Raw genomic sequence first — 14,542 nt, 5'->3', positions numbered from 1 at the left:
TGTCACTGGGGCGGTGAATACAGGGTCGAGCGTGTGCCCTGCTGTATTTGTACGCAAGGAAACTAGCTGCTTGAGTCCTATGTTGGCGAGGTTCTCTGCGAGGGATGTGGTGTTCTGGTCATTGGCATTGTCCAGTTTGAAGTTGAGGTCGCTGAGTAGGGTATAATCAGTGGATGCGGGGGAATGTGCTGTGATAAAATCGAAGATGGCATTGGTGAAGGGAGTCTGGGGGCTGGGTGGGTTGAACATGAAGGTGCCACTGAGGGTGGTGTTCGGGTTGGCCTTGATCAGGAAGATGAGGTGCTCCATGAAGGTCTTTGCTCATCTGCATGGGTGGTCAGGTGAAGGGTGTTTATGTGGATGATAGCGATGCCTCCCCCTGATCGGTTGATGAGGTCCTTGTGGATGACCTTGTAGCCATCAGGGATGGAGGTGGCAATGTCCGGCGCTGAGCTATGGTTGGTCTAGTTTTCCATTAAGAAGGCAATGTCGGGAGAGGTGTAGTTGAGGATGTCCTAGATCTCTATGGTGTGTCTGTGCACTGCTCAAATATTGAGGAGGATGCGGTTGACGTGGTTGTGTGCAGTGAGGGTCAGCTGGGCAGGTGGAAGAGCTGGAGTGTGGATGTGGGTGAAGATATAGTGGCAGCAGTGGCAGGTTAAGGGGCCATGGATGTCGTTTGGCGGCATGAGCTGGAAGGCAGTATTGCGTCGAAGGTTGAGCGCGTGGAGGGTGCTGGAGTCGTAGCTGTGGTGGGTCCTCGGCACTGCGCACCGTCCATGCCCGGATGGTTACAGATGGGCTTGCCTTTGGTGCTCCTTCATGCCACTGAAGTGCCTCTGAACCACATGTGTATGCTGGCTTACCTTTTTGGGATTCCCAGGACTCAGATTTGGAGATAGCTGACATGTCAAGAGAGGGCCTTGCTTTGATAGTGTCGAGTGGCAATTACTTTTTCAAGTCATGTCTACATTCGACCTGGGACCAGAGTTCACCGACAAGATACAGTGGCTCTATTCATTCCCAAATGCACAGATCAACTGAGCAGAGCACCTTGCTTGCCTGATATGCATCTGCATGTGTGTGCTTCACATGTGCATTTTCGTTTTGTTTGGGGGTGCTTCAGGAGGGCTCAGCCTTCCAGGGTCCCTTGTTTTTGCATTACCTAATTTCTTACATAACATTTTCCAGTCCTTGACTAGCGATTACCTAAAATTTACTATTTAGGGAATGCAAAATGTATTTTTGATACATGTGGCCCTTACTCTCCTAAGGCTTGAGATTTGCTGATTTGTGACCAGGACACCCTACTCCATGAAGTCAGACATAACAGGCATTGGTACCCTGCTAAATCATGTAGGGCTGGACTGTTTCCCTCTGGCACCCGCTGGTTATGTGAGGAGGGTTGTTGTCAAGGTACACATCCTTTTTGAATTCCCACAACTGCCTGGCTACTAGAAAGAGGTCTGGAGTGTCTTGACAAACAGAAGATGTCGTGGTCCACCAGTCTACTCGTCCTGCCCTTCTTCACAACAGGACCAGCTCCTTCATTACCGTCAAGCACAGGGAGCATTGGCTGTCTACTGGGTTGGCAGTGGCTAAATAGTGCATCGTACACCAGTGGAGGTAGCCATTCTTGCCTACTGAGATGGAATGACTTGAGGAATTGGCAAACATCGCATATCGTGAATGCATACTTTACAGACAGAATGACCAGATGGACCTCAATGACACAATATGGGAACACTTCCAGTGAGCAGAGGGTCAGGTATAGGGGGCCTCCACTTTCGACCTTGGGGAGAGAAAGGCAAATATCAAGCCATTCTCTGTGAGCCACACCCCTATCTTTGCTTTTTCATAGTGATAGGGATACTGTGGGCACCAAAACCTTGCCTGTCCCTTAGATTGGGTGATAGGACAACTAGTGGGGACCTGTAATTATGGGCTACCAACTACGACACCAGCCTAGTGCTGATGAGATGCTGCAGGGGAGCTCTATCCTGACTGGGGCTGTTACTTTCTTTATTTTTCCCTGACTACGGGCTACATCATATGATTGAACCCTTGTTGGAACGTAGGATGAGGGTTGCATGAGAGGGTATTGAGAGGGAGGCATGTTTTTGTGTGTTACAGTTTTAGGGGAGGCTGTTGGCCCTTTCTTTGGTTCTCCAAAGATGTTGTTGCTTTTTGTACAGACCCTCATGCTCTTCCAGGAGTTGAGGAGGTTAAGTTGTAATCCTATGCCTAGGATGTCATTACTTGTTGTATGATACTACATACATTTTATATTATGCATTCAGATAATTCTCCTACAAGCCCTCCTTGGGCAAATAATGTGCAACATTTCCACAGCCTTTCATAATCCTTGAAAGGTCACAATGATGTCTTACCTTGGCTACTGCTACTTCGGCTACCTTGCTCAAGGATCTTGGTTCCTAGGAAAGCAATTCAATAAACAATCACAGATTAAAATGATATTTAAAACCACATATTAATTTACTTCTCAAAAATCTTTCTCCTTGCTGAGATGACTACCAATACTCAGTCTTCTTATAAATGTACAAACATTGAAATTGAAATTGCATGTATATAGGTCTTAATATCACCGACAAGGCATTCAAACAAATTACGGCAAAAACCACCGTACCTTTCCATTGGTTATATAGTCTGGCATGGCATGCTAATAGGAACCATTCCATACATTTTACATGCATTCACTTGTTTCTTTATGGTACATTAGTGTCTTATGTGTAATGATTAGAGGGGGCTCTTTGAGAAGCAAATATATGCTGAAATTAATAAATACTGTTAGGAATTAAAAAAAGAGCTTAAGACAGACCGGTCTGAGATTAAGAGTAGTTTTTATTGCGTTTGGATATAACTTGTGTACTTCTCTCTAGGGTAATTAAACTTAATTACTGCAAAATTGCTTGTAATTATGTGTAGTTACATGAGATGCAAATACATCATTTATCATTATATTCTTAGTTCAAAATGCACACTAGCATCCAGAATGAACCTGAAGATTCATTTTGTGCTAAGAAAATAGCACTAAATGCTACACACACGAATAACAGTAGTCAGCAGACGCTTACTGTTTCTTAGGGCCTGATTTAGATCTTGGCGGAACTGTTCCCGTCATTGCAGTCCTGCTGCATACACCAGAATCTTGCTCCATCGTCAATGGCGTCAGAAGCAGAAGAGGCTGTTGGAGGGAGTATGCTTATCAAGTGGCATTCCATTGAGGCATAGGTGGCTGGGAAAACTGCCACGCTTGGGTTGGCATAAACAACGAAAAGAGGAAAAAACTACTTTTTGGGGAATTCTCACTTCCATTTCTGTCCTCAACCCTATCATACAAGTCCTTCTAGTGCTGCTACCACTTGACCGCGACCCTCAGCCACCCCATGTTTGTCTATATTTAAGATAGGCTGATGTATTAATTTTCTCCCCATGTATCACGTGGTAACATTAGCTTTTGCATTGCATGCAATTTTTCAAAGTGTCATTCATGAGTGTACATCTTACCACATACTGTGGTAAAATGTACAGACCTGTATTGACACTTACATTTTTTTGTTGTTACTGGTAGTGGTTGTGGGTGTTGTGCTTGTGGTACCTGTGGGTGTACATACAATAGTGTGTGTATGTTGTTGATGTGCAATGCTATGTGACAAAGTGCATTACATATTGCCTACGTATGCATTATGATATATTACCTACATATATATTTATATATAAGTGGTGGGATAATAATAAGTAGAACACACCTATCTCAACATCAGCAGGGCCTCACTCTATCAGGCCTCAGCCGCCAGGTCATCGCTAGCAGAATGGGAACATCTAAATCGATTCACCTTAAACACGCCAACCTGACGGCCATGGAGTACTGCTAGTCAGCAGTACAGGTGGCAGCAAGACCCTGTCTATTGCTGCAACGTCTAAATTTGGTGGGCGGATCGCTGTGAGCTCGATGGAGTACTTGGGACCGCCTCCGCCGCAGGGCGGCAGGAGTCTGACCAAGATCTTAATCAAGCCCTTAGTTTGTTGTTTCTGTACTGCTGTTGTAGTATTTTTGCCACATATTACTATTAATTTCTCAAGCTTGCATAATTGAGGATTTTTGATGATTTTAAATCACAAGAGTAATTCTTATTTACTGAAATGACTCTGATTACTGTGCCGTAATTAAATTTGCCCAGGCCTAATTTATGTATAAAAGAGGAATGCAAAATGTAAAAGGGAAGCAGAGGTGAACTCAAAATGAACAAGAGAGGGTAAAAGTAAGTTTAATTCAAGGTCAATTTTTCATGCAGGTTTGTAGGGAATGTAGCAGGTGGAGATTCTTTTGCGATAACATGCAATTGGTAGAAAGAAACCATTTTAAATTCTGCTCACACAGAATGTGGCTTTTAACAGGTTTGCTAGAGACACTTTTAGCAACGTGACAAATACTTGCATCATGGAAAAAAACAAGCCCGATGCTATTTGAGACCCCTTTATGAGCGGCCATCAAGCTAAAGGAAATGTAAGCACGTTCCAGTACAATTCCAGTGTTTTAAGTCACTTATAGCTATCTCGGGTAACATTAACTTCTGCTCTAAAGTAACTATAAACCATGTCCCCACCACGCAGTGTTAATTTCGCATATATAATATATTTATTGGTTAAGGTACACGTGTTTTCTCCATGTTATTTTCCATAGGGAACTTTAGACACAGCTACAGCCCGAACTGCTGAACGGAATTACACCAAATTGTGCAAAAAGGTAGCCCTTAGTACAGAAAGAGTTCTTTTTTGTTAAATGGTGTAAATCCGTTCAGTAGTTCCTGCGAAATTCAAACAATAGAGGTCGGAAAATCAATTTCCCATAGGAAACTTTAGACACGGCTACAGTTCGAACTGCTAAATGGAATTACACCATATTAGGCAAAAAGGTAGTGCTTGGTTCAGAAAACGTCCTTTTTTAAAATGGTGTAAATCCGTTCAGTAGTTGCTGAGAAAATCAAAAAATAAAATGTTTGATATCTTTAGGTGCAGTTGATCCGCGGACCCTCCTGACCACGAGCTTTATTCCAATTGGCTGACAACACTCCAAACCAGGAAGTGCTGGCAGCCATTTTATGACTCGGTAGAACACAGTCACAAGAAAACAGGGAAACAAAGGTGAGAAAGAAGAAAAGGGGGCAGGGTAGAAACACCCTGACCCTCTAGGCCTGCTCAGGGGGTCCCACAAGTACCCCCACGGTCCAAAAAAATGCCAGGATGCGGTCAGGATGTGCGAATCCGGACGGAAAAAAAAAAGAAATTAGGGCTTTCGTGCTTTGTTAATTTTAAGCCCCAGGATGGGCCTGGTCCTGGGGGTATTTAAAAAATATATAGCGAGGCAACATAAGAACACCTCATCCCACATGAGAACATAAGAACACCTCCTCCCCTACGAGAACCTAGAGATGCAAGACCTATTTTGACATTCACTACTGTTCAAATTGGCCCAAAGAAATGTGTCCCAAAATAACTATATGACTTCCTCAAACACCAATTACATAGGTCCATGTCACTCCCAGAATTTCTACTATTGAGCCTAGCAGGTAGGCCGAACACACTTTTGTACACTGTTGCCTGGAACATATGTTTATCATGAGGTTATGCCACTCAACCTAATTCAGTTTTTTTGTTTGATTCCAACACGTGAAGTCTGCCAGTCACTTCAGGATATTTGAAGGTAACTGGCACTGTGGAAGAGGTGTGGCGAAGCCGCCAGGGCGACTGACACCGGACGCTGGGGATCACGGTTCGATCTCTGGCACCGCACCATGTGACTCTGGGCAATAGCTTGCTTAATCTTCCCGATGGCCCCCAGCGCCAGGAAACCTACAGGTAGCTGTGCACTTTAAAAATACAGGATTATTATTATTAACACAACATTTGCCCATAAACGCATGAATAAAATGAGACTTGCATGTGCATCTCCTGTTGTGGACACTACGCCCAAAGGTCACCTATCTAGCCTTCCACGTTACGTAAACATGTCACATTCACCCACTAACGCATGAATATACTGAGACGCGCATTTCCCGGTGTGGACACTACACCCAAAAGTCAGCTTTCTAGTGTTTCACGTCACGTAAACATGTCACGTACGCTAAGACGCGACCACACCCCCACTGCAACTACAAATATGGAGACTCGAGACACGCCATATCGGCAGGATCAGGTCCACACCATAGGTTGCAGCCGTTACTATCCTGAGACAAATGTAAGTACGAGCGCCCATTATTAGAGCTTCCACTGCGTAGTGCGTGTAAATCTTATGCCACATCCAATTTCGCAGCAATTTCCACCCATGGAGGGTCCCCATAACAGGAAGTTCCACTGTGTGACAGGATCCATGAATCTATACACACACAGAGATAATGTAAGCCTGCATTTATGTTGTTTGTTAGTTTGTCCCATTTGTGATCTCATCCATGTTTGAATGTTTTCTCTTTTTAAATCACGTGCTACCCAACCCACCGTATATATTTTAAAATAAGTCAACAAGTGTGCCGTAACGCAATATATCAGAAATAATCTAGTCTTCATTCATTGATAAACACGCATAATGTACTAGAAGTAGGTTGTGTTAATACCACCAAATGAACATAAAAGTGTACTCCCAGGGCACATTGTAGCCACGCACGGTAATTCTTCAGTTAGCCATTATGCATGCAATCACAAAGACCAATGCATGACGCCTTCTTTTCAATTTGTAGCCTTGCCACCATTACCCTACGCATGGAGGTGCGCAGACAAATAAGACATTCATGAAAAATAGGGTCTGTTTATAAAAGTGCCTTTCCTTTTCAGATACTCATCGCACAGGATCTGTAAGTAATAGGATCCCACCACACTCACAGCGCACTTAAGAGTGTGCGCTGATATATACACCACTGTGGCCACCAATACCTTTTTGGCCATAATCCATCCATTGCTCCTGAAGAAAGCCTCACGATTACCGTAAAAAGTTGAAACTAGTAGACCTACACTTTTTTAGGGATATTGAGGCACATTCTCACCTCAAGTATATCTCAACCTTGTTTTTACTCATGTCCTAGGACCCTTCTATTAAAACATTTTATAAGGGCATTTCCTAAAGACATTTTTATCATTAACTTACACTTCACATTGCACTTCCCTTTTCACCAAACAGCCAGCTCCGCTGTAAATCAGGCGTTGAAGCACAGCTGGATTACACTCGGCAACCTACTAGGTAAGTGGGTGAGGGGTTTCCCAAGACAACAATTTGTTGTCTGCATTCCTCTACCAAGGTGTAGGTCAATAACTATGACCACAATCAGCTAAGGACTTCTCTTCATTGTTTTTTGCATATTCAGTAATACACACACCACCGCACTTACTTGTACAGAAACTAACACACACTTACTCTCTTAAACAATCACTTATAGAAACACACACTCATTTATGCAGGTACTCTTCCAATCTCTCACCCTCACATATACTCACTTACATACACTAATAGTCACATATACTAGTTTAAAACATATGTAGTTACTCATAAAGACACTACTGAGACATTCATTCACTCACTAACACACCCATACATATACTCATCCACCCATACAGTCCTGCACACATGCTGCCTTCAACACATTTGCAAAAACAACAGTTGATGGACAGAATGCAGAACAATGTCATACATTCACCCCAGTACAGAGATCTGGGCCTAAATCCATCATTTATTTACTCACCATGCCATTCCAGTTTGAACCCAGCCATTGACCCTGTGCCCCATGGGAACAGTCCAGCCGGAACTGCCAAGCCAGGTACTCGTTGGACTGGAAACAATCATCCTAGGACTGGTTTCGGGCTTTCAGCCCTCATCAGCCAGGATAGCTTGATTCCAGTGGCATGGAGAGCACGGGACTCTCATCTGAGCATACCCGTCCCACTCGTGGTGACAAACGCAAAAACAACAGTTGATGGACAGAATGCAGAACAATGTCATACCTTCACCCCAGTACAGAGATCTGTGCCTAAATACATTGTTTTTGTGCACGCCATTTCAGTTTGAACCCCGCCATATGCAAATCAGTCTTGACCCTGTGCCCCACGGGAACAGTTCAGCCCAAACTCCCAAGTCAGGTCCTATATCCATCGTTCCCATGAGGCACAGGGTCAGACTGATTTGCATATGGCTGTGTCTGAACTGGGGTGGTGGAGTGAGCTAAAGAATGATGATGGATTAAACACAGATCAGTTGACTGGGGGTGAGTGTTTGATTTTCTCAAACGCTCCGTCCATCATCCCCTTTGGTATCACTTTGTTTGCCCTAAGTTGGCAGGGTATGCCCTGACGTGGGTCCCTTGCTCACTTTGCCACTGGATTCAAGATAGCCTGGCTGATAACTGATGATTAGCCAGAAACCGGCACCAGAATGCATGTTTCCAGTCCAGGAAAGACATGGCTTGGCAGTTCGGTCTGGACTGTTCCCATGAGGCACAGGGTCTGACTGATTTGCATATGGCCATGTCTGAACTGGGGTGGTGGAGTGAGCTAAAGAATGATGATGGATTAAACCCAGATCAGTTGACTAGGGTGAGTGTTTGATTTGTCAAAACGCTCCGTCCATCATCCCCTTTGGTATTGCTTTTTTTCACCCTAAGTTGGCAGGGTATGCCCAGACGTGGGTCCTTTGCTCACTTTGCCACTGGATTCAAGCTAGCCTGGCTGATGACTGATGATTAGCCGGAAACCGGTCCCAGGATGCTTGTTTCCGGTCCAGGAAAGACATGGCTTGGCAGTTCGGGCTGGACTGTTCCCATGAGGCACATGGTCAGACTGATTTGAATATGGCCATGTCTGAACTAGAGTGGTGGAGTGAGCTAAAGAATGATGATGGATTAAACCCAGATCAGTTGACTGGGGGTGAGTGTTTGATTTGCTCAAACGCTCCGTCTATCATCAATCAATCAATCAATCAATCAATCAATCAATCAGAGTACTTGTAGAGCGTGCTCTCAAGGGGCTGAGGGGAGGGGGGGTGCTACTACTGCTCGAAGAGCCATTTCTTTAGGAGTCTTCTGAAGGCGAGTAGGTCGTTGATCTGCCGTATGTGGGTAGGGAGGGTGTTCCAGGTCTTGGCGGCGAGGTAGGAGAAGGATCTGCCGCCGGAGATTGTTCATTGAATGCGGGGGACAGCGGCGAGGGTGAGGCCTACGGAGCAGAGCTGGCGGGTGGAAGAGTAGAAGCTGAGTCTGCTGTTAAGGTAGATGCGTTGTAGTCATCGTAGTGTTGTATGGTTTATGGGCCCTCTTTTGCGTGTATGTTAAGTTAGCATGGTTTATTCAAAGTTTAAACACCATTTTTCCCTTTTACTGCTTTTGCACACAACACTGCTTAGCTGTTTTTGCTGACTTAGCTCGGATGAAGGTCTATACATGGGAGAAGGGTTGTTTTTCGACATCTCTAGACATACATCGTATCCCCAGTCTGTACAGTGAGTGCTAAGCCGCCAAGGTTATCATAAAGCGAGCCTGTTTATTGGCTTGTAACACATTCTAGACACAACAATTTGGCAGCTGCAAGCCGAGTAGGATTCTGGCGCCTTTATCATAGCACACGTGCCAGAATTGCATACACTTGGCAGATTCCAGGCATACAGGGAGACTAACCGATCCTGATGTAATTTACATTTACTGAGCGGACAGGTAAATGGGGTCCCCCTAAGATTATTCCATAGACCTTCTATAGTTTTATAATACATAGTTCCTAGATAGGGAAGGTGTCTTAAATAGACGTATTTTTATCACCTGTTTGCACTATCATTGTAACATGATTCCTCCTTTTGTATTTTATGGAATTGTATCCATGCTGTCCGTATTATTATTATCCATATGTATGCTGATGTTGATTAAAATACTGCGCTTGAGATCACGTCTTTAAAATAAACATTTTAACCTTACCGTGTATCTATTTTACTCCTGTTGTGGACTGGTATGAGCGTATGACAAAAGAGTGTTCTCACTTCCCAATATTCCTGAGATGGTTCTAGGTCGCATGTTCTAGGTTGTCTAATCATTGGTTTCTTTGCTATAGGAGCTAATGTGACACTGATTGCTAGTCTGGTAGGGGATTTTGGGTACTAAGGTGAGTTTTGGCACACCTTAATTCACTGAGGTCCTAAGTCTCTGTGCACAGTTCTGTTTTTGCGCAGAATCCCTGTTACATAGCGCCACCAACGAGTGTGGTTTTATTGTGAGACACTTGAGTAGTGCTTATATCAGTTAACAACCCCCTCACTATCGTTTCCAGTTGACGGTAGTGACGGATTAAAAACCTACCTTTCTTTGCATAGGTTGATACAAGCTTGTTCATTTTCAAAGGTTACTTTTTGAATTACAACCCAGTTGTGCGTTCAGTATTGTCTAGTGCTTCTTTATTGCTGTTTCGATATGGCTGCGGTTGATATCCCAGCTTACAGTCGTGTAGCTGTGCGTAATCACTAAGTATGGGCCGAAAATCCGTTCCACTCGCGGAATTTGCGGATTTTCAGCCATTTTGCGATCCGCGAATCTTGCGAATTTGCTGAAAAATCCGCAAATCCGCTCGCGGGTGGATTTTTTTTTTTTACATGCCCTAGTTGAAACTCAAATTCAGTCACGCATTATAATTTATAGTCAGCCCCAAAAACTAGTGAGCACAGTAGAGGCTAGGCAGGTGTGCTTTCTTCCCAGATCTACTGTCTACAATCAGCTGTAATCCTTGATGAAGGTCTTTGCATCCACGAGTTTCTCGAGCGCAATCCCCGTGTGCTTCCTGTGACCAGGAGGCTGCTTTCTCCTCATCTGCTGCTCTGATCGGTCTCTGACCCTTTAAAAACAAGAGGCATGTGAACTCGCATTCAAGCCCCGCCCATTTGACTCCCCCCACACACACTAGGTTATGCAACGTCTTCCCGCCCTTTCCCCCACTGTGATGGACAGCTCACTCGAGGGACCTCGGCGCAGTGGCAAAGTTACAAACACACATGTTCACTGGACACAACTCTTTTGGCCTTTACGCAGCTGTAGTGTAGGAAAAGCACTATACATTTACCCAATGAGGTAGCACTTACTGATTAGCTAGTAGAAAGTACTCCAGTTGAATAGAGGTATGGCACAACACGGTGGCATCTTCGTGGATACATATGCAGACAGGATTCACTCTGGCACGATGCTCCTGTCACAAAAATTAAACCTCAACAGGAAGCACTTACCGATATAAATAAAGCAGGTGCCCGAGTTGAAGCTCAAATTCAGTAACGCATTATAATCAGCCCAAAAAACTAGTGAGCACGGTCGAGGCTAGGCAGGTGTGCTTTCTCCCCAGATCTACCGTCTACAATTAACTGTAATCCTTGACGGAGGTCTTTTCATCCACGAGTTTCTTGAGCGCAATCCCCGTGTGCTTCCTGTGACCAGGAGGCTGCTTTCTCCTCATCTGCTGCTCTGATCGGTCTCTGACCCTTTATAAACAAGTGACATGTGAACTCGCATGAAAGCCCCGCCCGTTTGGCCCCGCCACACACACACTAGGGTATGCAATGTCCTCCCGCCGTTTCCCCCACTGTGATGGACAGCTCACTCGAGGGACCTCGGCGCGGTGGCAAAGTTACAAACACACGTGGTCACTGGACAAAACTCTTTTGGCCTTTACACAGCTGTAGTGTAGGAAAAGCACTATACTTTTACCCAACAAGGTAGCACTTACTGATTAGCCAGTAAAAAGTACTCCAGTCGAGTAGAGGTATGGCACAACACGGTGGCATCTTCGTGGATACATATGCAGGGAGGATTCACTCTGGCACGATGCTCCTGTCACAAAAATTAAACCTCAACAGGAAGCACTTACAGATATAAATAAAGCAGGTGCCCGAGTTGAAGCTCAAATTCAGTAACGCATTATAATCAGCCCAAAAAACTAGTGAGCACGGTCGAAGCTAGGCAGGTGTGCTTTCTCCCCAGCTCTACCGTCTACAATCAGCTGTAATCCTTGATGGAGGTCTCTGCATCCACGAGTTTCTCGAGAGCAATCCCCATGTACTTCCTGTGACCAGGAGGCTGCTTTCTCCTCATCTGCTGCTCTGATCGGTCTCTGACCCTTTATAAACAAGAGAAATGTGAACTCACATAGAAGCCCCGCCCGTTTGGCCCCGCCACACACACACTAGGGTATGCAACGTCTTCCCGCCCTTTCCCCCACTAAGATGGACAGCTCACTCGAGGGACCTCGGCGCGGTAGCAAAGTTACAAACACACGTGGTCACTGGACACAACTCTTTTGGCCTTTATGCAGCTGCAGTGTAGGAAAAGCACTATACATTTACCCAACGAGCTAGCACTTACTGATTAGCAAGTAGAAAGTAAAAACAGTACTATTTGTGCAAATCCGCGAGTTCGCAAAATATTTCGTGAACTCGCGGATTTCTTTGCCATTTTGTGAGATTTCGCGGACCGCAAATCCGCTAAATTCGCCCATGCTTAGTAATCACTTGCAGGAATACCTTGTTGCTCTTGAGGGACAGTCGGTGATTCTTGTAGTCTCTGCTGACGTGGTGTACCCATTTTAGTTGTATTACTCTTGGGTCACGTTTCCCGCAGTGGATGCTGTTTCTGGTGTTTATCACTCGTTTACACCTGCTGATGCTCCTGCAGTGTACCCTTCATATCGGACAGTAGAAATTCCGATTTCTGTTTGGCAGCATGCCGTTTAGTTTAATGGAGCCCTCCCACACATTACTACAGCGGTCAAACAAGGACCCTTGTCCATTCCAGGCGCTATTTAGCCTGTGTTGGCTGCTTACACTCCACATCCCCAGGCGGATGTTTTGACGGCCCAACAACTGCGACCCCTGTATGCCTCTTTGGTAGCAGTTATTAGGGGTCTGGTTCATTACATTTCACGCAACCACACGGGTGGGGCCCCGGGTGGTGCAGCGCTTCCAGTTGGCGGTGGTGGACTCAAACTTAGTCCCATCATGGTTAATGCGGTCATGGGCAAGCGTCCCCAAGATAAGGAAGAAATGCCTTTTAGGCTTGCAGAGAAATTTGACCAACTGGAAGCAGTGTTCCCAAATACGAGTCCTGTTGAGAAGCACAGGATTCTTACCGTGAGTTTGCAGAAAGACTTAGAGCCTGACGTAACTGAATGTACAACTTGGGCGGTGATTTTTGCAGCAGTCTACACTCGGTGCTTTGGCACCCTGTCAATGACTGTTTTGCCCACTGTGATCAAGCATGTTCAAGATGAGCACAGACCAGAGGCAGCAGTGGAGTTGGGAATGTGCCTCGCGGAAGCGTTTGATATGGAATGTGATCTCGTCCTTGCAAATGTCAAGGGAGATGCTTTAAGTTTCAAGTCGCTAATGCTCTGCGCTAGGTCCCCGACGCCGACAAACCCCGTCAGTTGCCAAAAATTATTACGGAGGCATATAAGACCGTGGGCCGTAATAGTTTAGGTGTTAAGCCTTTCGCGAAAAAAGAAAAGCAGCAAACTCAGCAAGGGTCATCTGATAAGGATGACCGCCCAATAGTTCAGAAACAAAATTGGAGTAAGAACAAAAAACAGGGGAAGCAGCAGCAGCAGAAACAGGGTTCCCGTCCCACTTCGCCTACACCTGCCCCTGTTGAGCGTAAATATGATTTGCGCGACCGCAGTACTATTAAGTCGCCTGGTAGGTTTCAGGTTCTTGAACAACGTTCTCCTCGCTCTTTGCAGGAAACATCGGTTGCAACCACCGGTGGAGGAGGCGGCGGTAGAGGTCAAGGTGCCCAATAAAGCCGTGAGCAGCCTTGTAAGGCTGACGGAAAAGGCAAGCAGGATGAGACACCACGTCCAAGACCCCGGTTTCAGAAGAAGAAACTTGCTGCTGTAACAGCGAGATATGCCACAGATAGTGAGGACGCAGCTTCGGAATCTGGCATGGGCTCTGACCCTGCAGGACAGCGCGGCGGAGATTACCATCATTCGAGAGGTGCTGCATCCACTACTGAAGACAGCAGACACCAGAGTGGCTCTCCCTGACAGGCTTTATGAAATAGTCATTGTGATTGAAGGTGACATAGAACGTACAATAAAAGGGGTCTTTTGGGAAAATCTAACGACTTCTTATGACATTTTGTTGTTGGAGGTCGACTGGCCCCCACCATTTGTTTTAGCCGCTCCACAGGGGGAGTAGGTGATCCTCCCCATTTTCGCGCACACTGTGCCTAAGGAGCAGGCACTGCAGTTTGCAGAAGATTGGGCTAAGGCGCTTGCGCCGGCGTTGTACCGTACTCTTTGTGGATGGGACAAATTAACCCCTCGACATGAGATCCCTTTGCGGTCAATGCCACAGCCACAACCCCAATACCCCATACGGCGTGAGGCGAAAGCCTCTGTGGCCGAAATCCTTGAACTATTGGAATATCAAGGTGTAATTGAAATGTCTGTGTCTCCAATGAATAACCCACTGTTTACTGTGAGCAAGCCCGATGGCTCATACCGTTTGGTATTGGATTAC

The sequence above is a fragment of the Lissotriton helveticus genome, chromosome 6 (genome assembly GCF_964261635.1).
Source record: "Lissotriton helveticus chromosome 6, aLisHel1.1, whole genome shotgun sequence".
Classification (NCBI taxonomy): Eukaryota; Metazoa; Chordata; class Amphibia; order Caudata; family Salamandridae; genus Lissotriton; species Lissotriton helveticus.
The sequence above is the reverse complement of the archived record's forward strand: the minus strand, read 5'-3'. Positions refer to the sequence as shown.